Below are 17,571 nucleotides of genomic sequence, written 5' to 3'. Positions count from 1 at the left end.
AAAAAAATACGAGTCTACACCCAGCGGTACTATCCCATTGAAAAAAAAGTAACAGTTATCTTTGAGTAGGCATTGTTTGGGATTGCACTACAGGGATTTTTTTGCTTATTACCTTTCTGAAACCTCACTACCTATTCGTAAAATTGACTTCATCATATGTGGCAAGTTTCAGCGGTGACTCCAGTTCCACCACAGTTTTGCCATGGAGCCCACTGGCTCCCACTACACATAGGAGAAGTACTACTGGGGTGGCTCCGTGGCAAAACTGTGGTGGATTCAGAGTCGCCGCTGACAAAAAGCCACTGGCAGCAACACAGGAGGCTTTCCCTGTTGCATTGTCATCAGTGGGGCAAGCCGTCTGGTAGATGCTTCGTTCCATGTGATGAGGGAGCAAAGAACCCAGAATGGTGTAAGACTTTGGGGCAATAGGTCCCCAGTGCTGCCGGGACTGCAATTCTGGCAGTGTGCGCGACAAGGTACAGTAGTACAGTGTCATCAATTGGACTGATCTTTGTCCAGTAGCACTTTCAACCAATATAATGGTAGTCTATAACTAAGGTAAACTTAGATCTTTGGACTGAAGGTCTCAGAATGGCCCAACCAATGGCTATACTAGAGGTAGTAGTTTAAAGCCAAACCTTTCAAAGGTGGAATATGGAATTATTGATTGGGACAACTTCAACAATGAATAACATGGATCTCAATGAATTTCAAGAGAAGCTGCATCTACCCTGCTATTCAAAACAGTTTGGAACTGCATTATATGGTCAGTGTAGACTCATATAATGCAATTTAACTGCATTGAACAGCATTATATGAGTCTCCCCTGATCATAAAATATAGTGGACTCCCCAGTGGCATAGTGGGTTAAAGCCTTATGACTTGAAGGTTGGGTTGCTGACCTGAAGGCTGCCAGGTTCGAATCCAACCCGGGGAGAGCGCAGATGAGCTCCCTCTATCAGCTCCAGCTTCATGCGGGGACATGAGAGAAGCCTCCCACAAGGATGGTAAAAACATCAAAACATCCGGGCATGCCCTGGGCAACGTCCTTGCAGACTGCCAATTCTCTCACACCAGAAACAACTTGGTGCAAGTCGCTCCTGACACGGAAAAAAAATATAATATAGTTTCAAACTGCATTATATGCCAATGTAGATCCAGCCTCAGTCACCATACTATATGCCCAATGGGAAGTTCTCAGAATTTGCTGCCAACATTTAAAAGTAAAGGTAAAGGTTTCCCTTTGACATTAAGTCTAGTCGTGTCTTACTTTGGGGGTTGGTGCTCATCTCCATTTCTAAGCCGAAGAGCCGTCGTTGTCCGTAAACACCTTCAAGGTCATATGGCCGACATGACTACATAGAGCATTGTTACCTTCCCTCCAGAGCGGTACCTATTGATCTACTCACATTTGCATGTTTGCGAACTGCTAGGTTGGAAGAAGCTGGGGCTAACAGCAGGATGTCATCCCGCTCCCCGGATTCAAACCACTGACCTTTCGGTCAGCAAGTTCAGCAGCTTAGTGGTTTAACCTGCTGTGCCAAATTTTACATTATATTGTGCTAATTTTCATTGAATTTTGGATTTTGAAAGATATTCGCAGAGATGATCTTCAGAATGTTTTCTTGACGAATCGTTTTCATTGATGATATAATTCAGAGTAAATTACAGAGATTACAAAAAAAATCACTCCTAGAATGTTTTGCGTTCTTGGTATTTTATTCATCATTGAGCAACTGCTTCTTTTGAGGCAGAAGAACATGGTTTTTGAAATACTTAACTTCAGATATTTTTAAAAATGTCTTTGCTTTGTTATGGACTACCATTGTTAGATGGTGGATTGGGACACAGTGCTCTTCTTAAGGACATAAATTTTTCAAAGTTCTGCGGTGTATTTATTTTTTAATGTTGTGTTAGGCTACTTAAGTGTGATCTTAAGTAGACCAGGGCTTGTAGCATTTGGATTTAAAAGGTAATTAAAAGTATTGATTCTAATTATTTTTGAGAAATTGCTGATATTGTTAAGTCCTTTTGGAGTTCATGAAATTACAATTCAAATAAATTAACTTTTAGAAAGTAGTGTTCAAAGCTTGGCTAGATCATTGCTCTTTGTCATACCATTCTCTCCCTCTGTCTCTTTTTAAAACAAAACAGAAATTATGCAGTATTTGCCTTTCTTGCTTACAAAATAGCTGGGTTTGTTCATTTGTTCATTGCAATATTTATAAATCATCTTTTTGTACTCTCCCCAGAGTGCCAAGGTGATGTACAACTTTAAAAATGAAACAATCACACTGAGAAAAGAGCAAGGCATCTTTAAAACATACAAAGTAGAATTTGTTTTCATGTATTTCCCATCTATATGTAAAGCAAAATATCCTACAACCAGATTGATTTTACAGCCCCATCCAAATCTGGCCCGTTATCAGCTAGACCCTAGGTCAATGGTAGTATTGCTATATCTATTGGGATTGTTTCATTGGTGATTTACCGTTGTTTTTGAGGGAAAAGCAGGATATACGTTGAGTGAGTGAGTGCATGAATGAATAAATGCTCTTGAAAAATTCTTCCAGCACCAAGAGTTGAGAAGCAGACATTTCTGCGGAAACGTCCAACGTACCACCTGTTAGGGGATCTTGCAGCCGGTATAGCTCTCCCAGATGGCATCAGAATCATTTATCTTTACCCTGTTACCAAGGAAATATGCTGTTTTAGCTTTCGTAGTGTAAGCTGCTATTTTTGCTGCCAAAGCATGGTAGAAGTTGGCTTATTAAAACTACCTGCCTTTGACAACCCAACTGTGGCTCCAAAGTGTCAAAAGTCTGTAAAGTCTGTCTGACACCAATTGGCTAAGCCGATTCAACAGTCCCCAAATGTTACCATGAGCTCCGAGAGATTAAAGAATGAGATGCAACAGAATGTGCACTCAACAGCTTCTGCGAGGGAAGGGAATTTGTGTATTTGGCTGAGTTTAATATTACAAATAAACTTTAGCGGCAGGAGAATCTGTCTGGTGTTTTGCAGGAGAGATAGGAAGGAAGGCGTTGTTTATATTGATGAAAAGTCTTACTCACTTCAGAGCCACTGGACACATGATTTTTGGGCATGTGTCTGGGGCCCCATCTACACTGACCAATTTAATGCAGTGTCAAATTGATACCAAAAAAGTGCTTTCACTATGCAGATGATTACATAGGAAATCCTGGAACCAGTTTGAGGTCAGGATGGAGATTATAGAGCACTGATGCATATTAAGGGTAGACTTGTGCATAGATTCAGTTTCCTTCGGTACCTCTGGGAGCTTGTATTGGTAAGGGCCCTCCCAGTACGAAAACCCATCCACAACAAAAACAAGAAGGAGACTCCTCCTCCCCTATTTGGCATCACAGTTGAATCTTTTTGATTTTCCTTTATTTTCCTGATTCTTTTTATTTAGTGGAAGTGACTGTGAGTTGGGGATGTGAGGGATGGTGGGCGGGGTGCATGCATGCATTTGGGGGCTTTCACCCTTTTAGCTTCTTTTGCTCCTTCCCTTCCTCTCCTTCAGAAAATACTTTTAAAAGGTTATTATTTATAATAATAGTAGTAGTCCTAACAAACAAAAAGAGAAGCCTACCTCTCCTCTAAAGTGGAAACAGCTTTAAACAAGCAAAACCCAAGCAGAAAGGAGTTTCAGCCTTGCAGGCAAGAGAGAGGGGATTTTTAAGGTAGTCCAGGGAGGATAGCTCGTTCTTCCTTCCTTGGGCCTCCTTAAAATGCCTAAGTTGGAAAACTACGTGGCTTGCTGCTGGTGCTGCTGGTACTGCTGGTTTCTCTCTCTACCTGGGAGAGAAAGGTGCGCACCTGCCTCTCCTCTAGAATAGAACAGTTTTAAGAAGGATTAAATCCATCTCCTTTTATACAAGCAGAAGGGAAAGGATCCAGAGTGTGGTAACTCTGATGTTTTTTAAATCCAGGTCTTAGTGAAGGATATGAAAGGGGAGCCTGTAGGAAGTCCCCGCATAATGGGCTGGATAGGGAGCTTTCTTAACCCCGTTGCTGACACCCAGGCTCCTTTGAAGGGAAGAAAGGAAAGGCTCTCAGGGGAAAGGGGAGCCTTGTAAATTCCCCATTGCCGCTAGAAAAGTATCCACTCTACACAACCAAACTGAACGAGAGCAGAAACAGAGAGGAGAGAGCAAATAGTTACATTCCAACTATATATGTCCATATAGGAGCCATGGGAGAAGCGATTTCCCTCAGCCTATTCTATAGCTAACTAATTACTCCCCATTGAGGACTGCAGACTTGATCAGTGTGGGGTTGAATTCCAACAGTAAGAGCGGTTTGACAATGGTATATGTTGCCTTGGAGTGTGGTGAAAGCTCCTTTTCTGGAGGTTTTAAAACAGAGTCTGAATGGCCATCTGTTGGGTGTGTTTTGATTGTGTATTGTTGTATGAGAGGGGTTGGATGTCCCTGACATTTTCTTCCAACTCTATGATTCTATTCCCATATACACCACCACCGATAGAAGGTGCATTGGGGAAAAACATCTGACAAAAGAAGGAATGAGTTGCTGTGAAGGAGAACCTATAGCTTAAAGCATCATAGGGCTGGATACAGACTGAATTTCACTTATTTATTTGAACTTACTGGCCAGCCAAAACCTTCAAGGGACTCTCTAGGGTTGAATATACCATCCGATTTTTAAAAAATGGATTTATATTGTGCCTGATTTGTTTCAACAGTTTTGATTGTTTTTTGTTGAACTTCCAACATAGAAAAGGGCAGAGGGAACCATATAAAGCCCTAAACGGTTTGGGACCCACCTACCTTTGTGACCGTATCTCCTATCATAAACCTGCCCGATCCCTTCGATCGTCAGGGGAAGCTCTCCTGTCCCCACTCCCGATATCCCAGACCCGCCTTGTGGGAACAAGGAAGAGGGCCTTTTCTGCTGTGGCCCCCCGATTGTGGAATTCTCTGCCCGCAGAGATTAGGCAAGCCCCCTCACTAGCAGCCTTCAAGAAAGACTTGAAAACATGGCTCTTTCGCTGCGCTTTTGGAGAGTAACCATTTTATATTTCTTTTCCGTTGCTCCTCCTAATATCTATCCTCCAGAATACCCCACTCCCTTATGACCCTGTTTGCTGTGGTTTTTATTTTTATGTCTTTCTCACCCCGAGTTTTAACTTAATGTTCATGTGGTCTGCCCTTGTTTTTATTGTCTCCTTGTTTTATTTTGTAATGGATATTATTTACTGTATTGTTTATTGTATTGTGTTCTGCTGTTCTTTTATATGCTGTTTACATTGTATTGTTTTGGGCGTGGCCCCATGTAAGCCGCCCCGAGTCCCCGTTGGGGAGATGGTGGCGGGGTATAAATAAAGTTTTATTATTATTATTATTATTATTATTATTATTATTATTATTATTATTATTAACTGTGCATTTTGGACAGATATGAAAGGAAGCCTCTAACTCTGGCACCCATCCTGCCAAGGCCAAGTTTCTTGTGTACTCCTTTATTTTTCAAATTGTGCTATCTTTGTTCCATCAAGGAAAAGTGGAGTAGAAAATGAAAGTATTTACATTCCATGAAATTTTCAATAAAATCCTGCGAACAGAAGCGGCTTCAGGTTTTCAACTTCAATAAATAGAGGGCAGCTAAATATTTCATCTAGTCATTGAAAATGCTATATGAATAATGTAAAAAGCAATTAGGAATGCAACTACTGCATCAAGCTTGGTCCCATGTTGTCTAGTCATCCTACTTTGCTCACAAAAAATGCTTAAGTTGCCTTTTTTCCCTTCCTATTTTGGACTTTAATGTCTGGGCACATTGGAAAGTGAACCAGAGGTTGGCTGGGAAGAGGAAGAAGAAGAAGGTGCCATTTGATAAAAAAAATTCTCCAGATTGTCTGGACAAGTCCTGAAGAATGTGTGTATTCAGCCACAGACACCTGCTTCATTCTGGACAGACACAGTTTAGCTGACAAAGAAAGTGCAATTAGAAAAGAAGTGATTGGCTAATGGCTACACCTTCAAGAGGGTTGTATGAACGGACTCCAAAAGGCATGAGAATGAAGAAGCTTCTGATGATGCAGGTTTGCAGCCGGAATATGAGAGGAATCATGCCTTTCTAGAGGAAAATCAAATGTTGGGTTAAAAGGGAGGAGAAGGAGCAAGATAATCTCCAGACCTGGTCTCCAGTGAAGGAATAAATTATCAATGGCTGGTTAGAAGAAGGCAATTTAACTCAAGTGCCCTTCAGCCAATGTAATGCTAATCCTTAATTGCCTGGTAAATAACCATGCTGTTAAGGAACCTGGCAATTATGCTGAGTTGTACAACACTTACAAAAATTAGATGATAGTAATGTAATTACAGGAAAAAGTTACTCTAGGAGAAACAGGGTTTGGTGTCTTCTAGCGGATGATCTACCGCAGGAAAAGTCAATTGGCAATTAGTGTAACAAATACGCTGATCTGACCAGGCCTTTTACTGGTGCTTCAGAGTGAAACATTGCCTCAATGCTGGGAACTGGGAGTCGCAAAAGAGAGGAATGCAGCGTTTTTAAATGTTCAGAGCCCTCATGTCACATCTTCTTCAACACAATGACATATACTTAATTGTTATTTCATTACAAAAGATAGACTGTGCTGTCTAATGTCTTACAAAATGTTGGATGTTCTCATCTTAGGAGATAGAATCATAAGCTTGTGATAAATTTTGAAGAAGCTAATTAGCATGTGTCATTTTTTTTAAAAAAATACTGAAGATCATATGATAGGAAATGGGTTAGTAATATCTTGTGCCACTCTTGTGAAGTCTGCATTTGTAAGAGTTAAACCAAACAGGAACTGGAGAGAAGTTTGAATTATTCATTGCAGTTAGAGCTTAGCTGCTGTTCCTTCTGGAGTTAATCATGGGGCTGGGCTGTGGCGCAGCTGTTGAGCAGCTGCCTTAAATCACTCTGACCATGAGGTCATGAGTTCGAGGCCAGCCCGTGGCGGGGTGAGCACCCGTCAATTAAAAATAAAAAAAATAGCCCCTGCTCGTTGCTGACCTAGCAACCTGAAAGATAGTTGCATCTATCAAGTAGGAGATAAGGTACCACTTATAAAGTGGGGAGGCAAGATTAACTAATTTACGACCTAGAATGAGGAAGTGCCGTCAGAGTGGATGATGAAGCAGCTGCTCCCCCCTGTGGCCAGAATCGAACATCCCCTCAGAAGAACGTTAACTTGCCTCTGCGTGTGTCTCTCAGTCTCTGTTTGATGTGTTTATGGGCATTGAATGTTTGCCCTATGTGTGTTATAATGTGATCCGCCCTGAGTCCCCTTCGGGGTGAGAAGGGCGGAATATAAATACTGTAAATAAATAAATAATAAATGTCAGGGTTCCTCAGACTGTTGGGAAGCTGGACTATAGTTTGAAAAAAAATGAACTAATTCCTATGCACACTACACATACAGTATCTTATTTGTAGTGCAAAGAAATATGAAAGAACAATACAATATCTAAAATGAAAAATGATTTCAGCCAAGATAAACTTACCAGTATTTCAGTGGGAAGTGTGGGCCTGCTTTTGGCTGATGAGATAGTCTAGTTAATTAGGATTGCTGTTGCCCTAAGTTTAGGATGGGGGCCAGGAACTTGACCTGCCTACAGGCTTTAGGTTGGGAACTCCTGGTTTATCTAAACGAGTCACTCACTGTTACAATTCCCATAAGCAGAATCATTTTCCCTTGATGCCATCAGACACAGTATGTGAACCACCTGAAGAAGGGGAGTTTTTTTCCCCGAAACAGTATAAAAAACCCAGGCACCCCTGTTGACTTTATTTGCGCAGCCTTTTTGTATTGAGAGCGGTGCCCCATTATTATCTTCTCTGTGTTTACTTCTTTTGGAAGAATTTCTCATCTAACTTGGAACCTTGAGGCTTACATACATTGGGACTGATATCAGGCTGAGATACTTTCTATTCGAAAGCAGTTGCTCCTTTTTCATTGTTTTTTTTTCATGCTACTGTATTGAGCTTTGTATTGGGGATTTTGGTGTCACTGTATGCTATTTGGTCATTATATTTCTCCTTTTGCATAGACTATTTTGTGTTTATTCAGATATCTTATAAGTATTCTGGGATATTGTGTAGTAACTCCTGATGTATGCCAATTGAGGTTGCCCATAAGTGGGATAGTCAGAAGAAATTAGATCTCCACCAATCTTCTACCCCACATCTGAATTGTTAAATTCCTCTGGGATCTTTCTAATAGGCAATATTTTTGACAGACAATACCATTACTGCAACATGGGATTTACAGTCCCAGACCTACCATTAGACAGCTTAAAATAGCAGAGACTGGGGGACAGAATAGTGGCAAAATGTTGGAGGACAAACAATGTGTGGTATTTAACTTTTCTCTTCCTCTTGTTTTTTATGAATTTGATTTGCACACTATGCTCATCCTAGGCACACAAGGTGGATAACAATCTGCATAAAAGACACTGCTAAATCACAGATTAGAAATACCTACATTCATAAATTATAAATATCTAAAACAAATTACAAACATCTGTTGAAACACAAGGCAAAGAATGCAATTGGCTCTTCACATTTGCTGGTTCGACTTTTGAGGATTTGATTATACACCGATTCAGAGGAAGGAAAGGCAAACCCTCCTGAACAAATCTTGCCAAGCAAATCTAGTGATAGTTTGCCCCCGGGTTCTCATAAGTCAGAAATGACTTGAAGGCATACAGAAGGAGGCATTTAAAGCTTTGTGTTCCTCTTGCATTCTGCTTAATGGAATTGGCATTTGATTCTCGTTTTAACTTGGAATACAGGGTTTGGAGTAAAGCAAAGTAAAACAAGCAGGTTAAGATCCTCAGAGTCTTGGAAAAGCCAGCTAAGTCAGTTTCTGGCAACTAAAGGTGGCAAGATGTTTCTGCCCAACAGGCTAATTTCATGAAAAGCAATTTTCAGTGTCTTGTTGCATTGTATAAGTGTGGCATTTTGGAAAAGACAATCTTGAATATGCAATCTTTGCATATCAGTATTCCTCTCAGTATGTAATTTTCATGGTGAATTTTGCAGTCTGTGCTATCGTAGTATGGTTTGTTAGAGATCTAGCTTTTGGATCTAGCTTTTCCTGCAACTTATCCAGTCTTACTATATTTAGGATGGCATCCCAAATTTCTCTGAAACCTCAGGTGGGCAAATTCACCCTCCCTTTATAGGTTTATCTTCTGCTGAAGTGTTGTTGTTGTTGTTGTTGTTGTTGTTGTTGTTGTGGTGGTGGTGGTGGGTGGTGGTGGTGGTGGTGGGTGGTGGTGGTGGTTATGTTTATTTATATCCCACTTTTTCTCTCCACCAGGAGACTCAAAACGGCTTACATTAAAAGCATTACCATACAATATACAAACATTAAAATTGGATATCATTGGCAATAAAAAATCAGTTAAAATCCAAAAATAAAAACCACAGCAGCCCCTGACTTGATCTTCAAAACAGTGGGGAGGGGGCCATTCTATAAAGAGACTTTCCATGTCATGTATCATTGGTGGCTCACTGTAGCATTGGATAATCCATTTTGTGGCTATGCCTACCTCCCTTGGCTGGCTGAGGCAGAGAAGAAAATGCCACCCTCTCACACACCCACATCAAGCTCTATGGTATACAAAAGTAGCCAAAATATTCTGGTGCATGGGACAAAAGATTCAACAAGCATATCTCCTCAGGCTTGCCACCACTGTCTCTAGTTCCTGAAATTTTAAGGTCCAAACCTAACACCTAGGTACTGACCCTTATGATGTTCTGGGAAGTGCATTTGGAGGACCCTGAAGATGTTATTAGGCACAATATCTATCTATAAAATAAAAGTCAAAGTTTGATTGTATGTATGTATTTTCCAAGATGGCTCCCAGATCTTGGGCATTGTGATTCCCACCAGTAATGAATCTGAACCACACTTGTTACACATAGCTACCATGAGCAACTTAAAATACTGGAGGTTTTTTTTTTGGGGGGGGGGGATTGGACCCTGGATGCTGGGAGTTGTAGTTTACCCACAATCAAAGAGCATAGTGAACCCCACCAGTGATGGATATGGATCAGACTTACCCACCATGAGGAACTTTAACTACTGGTGCAGTTTGGGGGCAATGAGAGATGATGATGGGAATTGTAGCTCACTCACATCCTTTGTTTCTGTCATTTAACGTTCAGGCTAAAACATGGAAGCTATTGGGTGTCACTGGACTTAGTGAAATTTTATTTGATGTCTTCTGTCCTTACGCTGGAATCTCTATGGGTGTGTGTTACTGAAATCAACTATTTGCAACAAGGGGGTAGGGTAGGTGGCAATGGGGGCATCACTGCAGACCGTGTGTTGGTCCCCAAGGGTTCCCCCCCCCCTGCACAAAGTCATGAAGTACACAGCATACACCAATTCATTTTCCCAACAAGCAACACTGAATTTGCAACTGGAGGATGACCTTCCTATCCAAGTTGCCTTTTACAGGTCAGCCTGTGCCATTTCCCAAAAGACGAAGTGGCCACTTCTTATTAGATAATTGAATTAGTTTCTCTGATTTTAAAGGCTTGTCTGCCAACACATTGTACTCCTTTAGGTTCCTTCCCAAAGGGAATTTTTCTGGAACAAAATCCTTTTAAGCGGTTCACACCCCATCTTCATTGACCCACTTCCTGGTTCATCGACCACTGGGGTGCCAAAATGTATTACCTAAATCAGCTATCTGCCACAAGGAGCTATCTGCTACCCAGCACGCTGTGCTACTTTGACAGAAAGGAAAACTGTACCTATGTTTGAAGGCAGTAATAGGAGTTTTATTCATCTGGCCAGATGGATATCAGAACAGCATAATCACTCCAGAGAACAGACATTACATATAATACAGTTCAAAGCATTTTAGCCCCATTGGCAGCCATTCAAACTTGCTCTCTCCCCTGACTGGCTTAGAAATGGTTGAGTTAGGATCTCAGCTGTCATTGGCTGTGGACTCCCTGTGATGTCAGAGGTGGATGGCATTTCCCTTGTGGCAGGAAAAATAGAGAGCTGCCATGTGTCCAATTGAACTTGGAGTCATTTGGAAGCTCCTCCCAAGATCTCAACCCTCCACCCCCAACAGTTTCACAAACTCATATATTATATCAAGTTTATTTGGGTGCCGGGGAATATGTCTATGGTTGCTTCCCAGTTTTGTGTATATATGTGACTATTCTGCCCCTCTCTGTTTATTAATAAAGCATACATCTGAATCAAGACATAGAAGAAACTCTACAATTTTTGTTAAGGCAAACCTCTATAAGGGGTGTAGGGCCATTGTCTTCTTTGGATGGGCATTGCTTCTGGCTTGAAGGATTTTCTGTTAAACCAGTTTTTTAGTTTGTCTCTTGGGCTTGGTAAATGATTAGATTAATCCTCCCAAGAATGTTTGGGGCTAGACTAGAGTTTGATACCAAGCTAAGATCCATAAAATATGTTATAAATGCATAGTTATTATTATTAGAGGAAAGGGGTGTCAATTTTTTGATAACATGTATATGTACATGGGTGCAGTAGCTGGCATCTGGAAAATCATTTGATGTTATTCTAGATGTCACAGAACACCCAACATAGTGTTTCTATGAGACATTTTGTCTTTCCAGGCCCAGCCAGCTCTGCTGAGTCACATGGCAGTGCTATTGAGGCCCTGGGGCCCTAGCAGCTGTTTGAGGGGCATAGTTCCTAATGTAGGACAGAGAAAATGAACACTGACAGTTGTCCAAAATGAAAGAGACATTTCCTAATAGTCTGGAGGTGGGTATCTGGAGGTGGGTGGTATTTGCTGATGTTTCAGTGCTAGAGGTAATTCTTAACCAGATATTCATCTTTCAGCAACCAATGAAGTTTGAAACAAGTAGGCCTCCATGGGATTTTGTGTATGCTGCTTTCCTTCATCATCAGGACCAGAACAAGATGGTGTGAAGATAAACCATGGGCATATGCCACCAGACAGTGATGACAGACGAAAGCATGTTAGGATGGGGGCATTTGAGTGATTTGATGCTGTCACCATATAACAGCCAGAGAGTTGTTTAGAAGGAACTGAAGTAGTACTTTTTGCTCCAAGTCTGAGATCAGAATAGCTCCAGAAAACATGTTAGAAGATGCAACGTATTGTATCATTGTATCATTGATATCTGTAACTGTAAGTTCTGTATTCACTGATTCAACCAACCGCAGCTCTAAAATATTTATAAAAAATCCAAAAAGCAAACTTATCAGTTCCATGCATCAAAAATTACCCTTTGTAGGCTCACATTATTTCACAAATCCTCAAGCTCTTTGCAGAGTTTTTTTTGCTGTTTTATATAAGGTACACCATTTTACTACTCCACTGTATAGAATGGAGCTTGAGCATCCATAGATTTTGATATCTGTTGGAGGTTCTGGAACCAAACTCCAGCACACTGTATATTCATTATGAAGCTCTGTGTATATTTGTTTTCCAGTGTCTTTATAGAAGCTTGCCCTTTCTATGGCAATAAAATTGGTATTAAAACACTATAATTTGCAGTGCTATGTAATATGACTATATGCTGGTCTACAGTTATATATATATATATACACACACATACATATACAGTAGAGTCTCGCTTATCCAACGTAAACGGGTCGGCAGAACATTGGATAAGCGAATATGTTGGATAATAAGGAGAGATTAAGGAAAAGCCTATTAAACATCAAATTAGGTTATGATTATACAAATTAAGCACCAAAACATCATGTTATACAACAAATTTGACAGAAAAGGTAGTTCAGTACACAGTAATGCTATGTAGTAATTACTGTATTTACGAATATAGCACCAAAATATCACGATGTATTGAAAACATTGACTACAAAAATGCGTTGGATAATCCAGAACGTTGGATAAGAGAGTGTTGGATAAGTGAGACTCTACTGTATATGGATATTTCAACTGGGGAAGTTACTTGTTTAGAGTAGAGCTACCAAAATGCTCTGGTAGTCTAGGATGCAATGAGAAAAGCTACGTTCTCAAGCCCTGCTATTATGAAAGGCAGATGAGATAATACTATACAGTAAACGGGAAAGTGTGAATGAGAAGGAGAGGAGTTGTTAGCCACTTTTTCTATTGCCCTCTACACAATCCTTTCTTTGGGGCCAAAAGTGTGCTAGCATCTCCAGTCTTCATCAGTTTAAATGCCAGGAATGCAAATTAATGCAAAGCAAAAAGAATCACATTTATTTAAGAGCGGTAATATGAGCCATAATCAATAGCTTGGAATAAGACTAAAATGCAAGCTTTTCTACTTATTTTTCAGCCATTACTGTTGGGGTGGCATATTAATTATACGAAGTTTAGTTAGACATTTATAAAATCATTTAAATGCACCTTTTCACCCTTTGTTCTCAAATTTGGCAGTGAAAAATTATCCTGGCCTCCCGTCTATTGAAGTAATTTTGCTTTGTTAAAATGGAAATATAATTAAAAGAGATATTTAGAATGCTTTGTAATTGTATTTCAGCCATTTAATAATGCAGTCACGTCTAAGACGGTTTGTTAATTTAGGAATGTCTAGCAATACAAAATAAGATCCCGCCATGAAAAGCCATGGGATGACCATGGGCAAGCCACACACTCTCAGCCTCAGAGGAAGGCTAAGATAGACTCACCTTTGAAAAAAAATTTGCCAAGAAAACCCAATTATAGGTTTACTTTAGGGTTGCTGTAAGTTGGAAATAACTCGAAGGCACGCAGCAACATGCAAAAACAAAACCTTGAAAAGAGAGGAAGAAAAATTAGTTTTTTTTAAGTCCGATTTTTCATCATTCAGCAGGATTGGCTGTTCTTAGCACTAAATTTCTAAAAGGAAATCTGATTCCTAACTTGCCTGGGAAGTCAAGAGTTCATACAAAGGGTGCATCTACATTGTAGAAGAGTGATTCTCAGCCTTTCTAATGCCGTGACCCCTTAATACAGTTCCCTATGTTGTGGTGACCCCCAACCATAAAATTATTTTTGTTGCTACTTCATAACTGTAGTTTTGCTATTGTTATGAATCGTAATGTAAATATTTGATATGCAGGATGTATTTTCATTTACTGGAGCAAATTTGGCACAAATACCTTATACGCCCAAATTTGAATACTGGTGGGGTTGAGGATTGATCTTGCCATTTGGGAGTTGTAGTTGCTAGGATTTATAGTTCGCCTACAATCAAGAGCATTCTGAAATCTACCAATGATGGAACTGAACCAAACTTGGCACACAGAACTCCCATGACCAACAGAAAATACTGGAAAGGTTTGGTGGGCATTGACCTTGAGTTTGGGAGTTGCAGTTCACCTACATCTAAAGAGCATCCGGACTCAAACAGTGGTGAATCTAGACCAAACTTGACACGAATACTCAATATAACCAAATATAAACACTGGTGGAGTTTGGGGAAAATAGACTTTGACATTTGGGAGTTGTAGTTGCTGGGATTTATAGTTCACTTACAATCAAAGCCTCCGGTGGCTCAGTGTGTTAAAGCGCTGAGCTGCTGAACTTGCAGACCGAAAGGTCACAGGTTCAAATCTGGGGAGCAGATTGAGCGCCTGCTGTTAGCTCCAGCTTCTGCCAACCTAGCAGTCCGAAAACATGCAAATGTGAGTAGATCAATAGGTACCGCTCTGGCAGGAAGGTAACAGCACTCCATGCAGTCATGCCGGCCACATGACCTTGGAGGTGTCTACGGACAACGCCGGCTCTTCAGCTTAGAAATGTAGATGAGCACCAACCCCCAGAGTCGGACACGACTGGACTTAATGTCAGGGGAAACCTTTATCTTTACCTTACAATCAAAGAGCCCCTTGAACCCCACCAATGATAGAACTGGGCCAGAGGACAGCGGAGAGATATTCAGCCTTCTCTGCCAAAGGGGTTGCCTAAGACCATCAGAAATATGTGTTTTCTGATGGAATTTGGCGACCCCAATGAAGCCCCCTCGTGCCCCCCCCCGGGTTCCTGACCCCCAGGTTGAGAAACGCTGCTGTAGAATGAATGCAGTTTGATACCACTTCTATGGAATCATGGCAGTTGTAGTTTTAAAAGCCCTGTAATCTTCTCTGCCAAAGAGTGCTGGTGCCTCACCAAATTACAACTCCTTGGATTTCATAGTATTGAGCCATAGCAATTAAAGTGGCACTAAACTGCATTAAATCTACAGTGCAGATGCACCCAAATGTCCACAAACACAGACAAAAGGAACTGAAATAAAGAAATGCTCTTCATACTTTACACTTCTAGGCATAACTTTAAGGCTGGTGATATATTTCCAAGCCATGGAGTTCTGTTTCTCAGGCTGAATGTCATTCTTTACAATGACCTAAAGAAATTGAAGGTTTGATATTTTCTGTTGTTTTCATGCAGAGTGTACATTTACTTCAGCATCTGGAAGCGGAAAAATAAAACACTGGAGCAGCTGGTGTTACGGATAGGAAGAGCTTCTCTTCCTTGTCCTCTTTTCTGCTTCTCTTCCTTGTCCTCCCCACACCCCCTACTCTCCAGAAATATAAATTACATGCAATTTGGAGTATTATCATTTTAATGATAAGAGCTTGTAGGAGGAGACACCTCATTTGTGCTAGGAGAATGGAAAAATGGAGAAAAGCTCATCCAAATCTGCCTTCCCTCCAGACACCGGTTCTCTTTTCCCCCCAGATGTGGTGGCAGCTGTCCCAGTCCATTTGGAGACAAGCAGGATCCTTGGATTTGTGCAGAAAAAAGGGATTCCTTTAAAAATCATGGGCTTTATATTGAAAGAAAATTAAAAATGCCAGGGAGAGGATGAAATACACCATATAGTAATGTAATTAGATCAGTAGTTGAGAGAGCAAACACTGCAGAGAGAATAATTTCTTTTCTGAGCTTGGAAAATTTACTTTTGGGACTACAACTCCTAGAAACCACCATCCCATTGTAGTCCGGAAAGGGAGCTCTTAAAAACTTAGTTCAACACCCAAATTCAACAGATCCACATATGAGTAAACTTTATATAAATAGAGTAATACTAATCTTACTTTAAGGAATGCAAGCGAAAAACGTTAGATATTGAACCTTTGGATGCAGTCAAAAGCCACATTTATGCAGAGAAATCAGAGGAAGACATGTGCTTGCATAGTGATAAGAAAATGGCCTGAAAGTTGAACAATTCCTGCCAAAATACCTCTGAAGAATTGACAAAGAGTAACTTTGAAAATAATAAGAAAACATTCTTGATTATTCCAAGAAAATAACTTATTTCCTATTTCTTACACAACTTTTGGAAAATGCTGTCATTCAAAATATTACTGTATTGCTACGCGTGGCTTGTTATTATTAAAAGAAAACAGCTTTTGCAAGAAATATCAGCACATATGTGCTGTCTATAAGTATTCTAAAGGCACCAGATTCCATCTTATCTTGGAAGATAAGCAGGATCAGATTTGATTAGTACTTGGATGGGAGACTGTCAGTCAGTATCAGGTGCCGTAAGCTATATTTCAGAAGGAGGAATTTGTAAAACCACTTCAAATTCCTTGTCAATAGGCACATCTACATTTACCATTTAATGTAGTTTGAAGGCAGCTTGGGAGTGTGCCTACATAGTATGTGTTGTAGTGCACTTTAAGCCCTTTAAATTAAGATAAGCAAAGTCAGGGGATACTCCAAAATAGAGTCCTCAATGTGCACTCTAGTATAAATCTCATTGCACAGGAAAAGGGACTTTGTGGGAAAAGAATCACTCTGGGCCCTTCCAGACAGGACCCAAAATACGGCTGGTGTCAGACTTTTACCTGAGGCACGTCAGGTAAGTTTATTCTTTTTTAAATGGCTTTTTTTTGGGGGAGCTCGGTAGCCCCATCGGGACACCAATGGGGAAAGCCTGTTGTTTTTGGGTGGGTGTGAGGACTTAAAACCATGACAAAGTGGGTTTCTTAAAATCGCTTTGTCATAGGTTTAAGCCCTGTATGGAAGCACCTGCTGTGGTGTTAGGGATTCCTCTTCTTCAGAATAGGAAGGGAAGCAGGAAAGTGTTCATGAATCTGAGGGTGAGTTGGAATCTGAGGAGATTTTGCAAGTACCCACATTTCAGAAGAGGCTAAAGGAAACAGAACAGAGACATCGTCGTTCAGCTAGAATAGCTGTCAGAAATGCAGCTGAGTAATTAGGAACTGCTCTAGCAGCTGTGAAGGGACTCAGGGCTATAAAGCATGTGCAGGTGCAGCCAGCTCTTGCTGGTAACAAACTGACTCCTCGCTCTCCTTGTGCCTGCTTCAAGTCTGCATCTGGGAAACTGCTCCTAAGAATTTAATGCTTTTTCTTTGTCTGAAGTAAGACTGCTATTTGATTTGGGAATTTAACAGAGACTAAGAACTGTGTTTACCCTAAGACTTCCTTGTTTCCTTTTGCATTATTTCACTGAGTGTGATGTACTTTATGTTTTGCTGAAGTAAAGCAGTTTTCATTTACTTACCACAGTGTTTAAGGCTGTTCTTAAAAGACAAAACAGGACATGTGGACAGCAGAAGCA

This window comes from Anolis carolinensis, chromosome 6 (genome assembly GCF_035594765.1).
Source record: "Anolis carolinensis isolate JA03-04 chromosome 6, rAnoCar3.1.pri, whole genome shotgun sequence".
Taxonomy (NCBI): domain Eukaryota; kingdom Metazoa; phylum Chordata; class Lepidosauria; order Squamata; family Dactyloidae; genus Anolis; species Anolis carolinensis.
This window is presented reverse-complemented; position numbering follows the sequence as displayed.